This window comes from Gadus macrocephalus, chromosome 11, assembly GCF_031168955.1.
Source record: "Gadus macrocephalus chromosome 11, ASM3116895v1".
Taxonomy (NCBI): domain Eukaryota; kingdom Metazoa; phylum Chordata; class Actinopteri; order Gadiformes; family Gadidae; genus Gadus; species Gadus macrocephalus.
This window is the reverse complement of record NC_082392.1, coordinates 10,386,633-10,388,037: the sequence shown is the minus strand read 5'-3', so window position 1 is coordinate 10,388,037 and position 1,405 is coordinate 10,386,633. Positions and strand designations below refer to the sequence as shown.

The window sequence follows — 1,405 nt, the reverse complement described above, 5'->3', positions numbered from 1 at the left end:
GTTCTAGGCGCTTTGTCCCAGTGAGTGTGATTGTTTGACTATTCCCCTCGCATATTAAACAATGTGAGGAGGAGTCAAATATTCATGCTGAGAGCTCTTGTGTCTTATCAGACACATTGGAGCTGCTCGTTGATGACGTGCCGTTAGACGCATGACGTAAGTTATGCTACGTCTGACGCATGATACTAGCGCGTATGTAGCTGTGGTTCTGGTACTGATCGGGACCAATGAGGCATAGACTATATCGTGCTTCGCCCTTTAAGCCAATAGCGATAGCCTTAAAAGGTGAAGCCTATACGACATAGAACGATAGTTCCGTATTGTAATTCTAGATTATATGAGTATAGGTGCAGCCTTTTAAGTGTCGGCCTCATTGTCCTTTAAATAGCTGAAGAAAAGCTGTTTATTGGGAGCAGAACGTCCGCCGGCGCCCGGTTATATCTGCGGACGTTGTTGGGGCCCACGCTGTTGGTGGGCGGGGATTACAAATTTTTCAGTGCTACGGCTCACGCCTAGGGATAACCCAATAGCGATAACCTTAAGAAGGCTAAAGCTTGCTCCAAGTGAGGCTCGAACTCACAACCTCTGCATGTCTTTGTGCAGGTTAGTGATAAGTACCGCACGCTGACCGAATGCGCCACTGGAGCACTTTTAACAAAATGACAATGATTTGATCTTAATCTAAACATTATATCAAAACTTACTAGGTCAACAGCTTTGGCTTTACACAAAGACAAAAGAGAAAATGTTAAATGTGTAACATGATCTTTTATTATTGGTTCAAGGGCTATGACTAGATTTATTTGACGTAATTTGCTTGTGTAAACAGATTGTTAGTTTACAGAAGAAGTCCAAATGTCCTAAACTATCTTCAATAAAGCTAAAGCTTGCTCCAGGTGAGGCTCGAACTCACAACCTCGGCATGACTTGGTGCAGGTTACTGTCTTATAAGTACCGCGCGCTGACCGATTGCGCCACTGGAGCACTACTAATGATAAAGACTTGATGATGATTCGATCAAGATTTGATGTTAATCTAAACCAAAAAAAATCAACAGTTGTGTAATATGTCCATACATATAAGGTAATGTACATTGAATGCGTGTGTGTTCATGTGATCATTCATGTGATCATATTTCATTCTGAAAGAGCTGAGCTCTAATGGGTTTGCTGCCCTCTGGTGGTTCGTGGTCATCCCCTTCATCTGCTCTCAAGACATGAATGCAATGCAAAGTTCTTCGAACTGAGATTCAGAATCTCAATTTTGTTCAAATCCAATGCTTATGTCAGTTATCTGACATAATATGATCAAATCCATCTATTGCTGACTATATTGCACATGACTTATATACCATAAGTGCTTCTATCAGGTTTATCCAATCTCTTCCAACTGTTCCTCCCTGCAT

At 41.7% G+C, this 1,405-nt stretch overlaps 1 non-coding gene across 1 annotated transcript; it reads right to left on the bottom strand.

Annotated features, from left to right (window-relative positions):
- Positions 1-888: 888 nt before the first annotated feature.
- On the bottom strand, positions 889-984 carry trnai-uau (transfer RNA isoleucine (anticodon UAU)). Its single transcript has 2 exons — positions 947-984; positions 889-924 (listed from the first exon to the last, which is right to left on the bottom strand). It is a non-coding gene; the product is annotated as a tRNA-Ile (tRNA).
- Between the last annotated feature and the right edge of the window lie 421 nt (positions 985-1,405).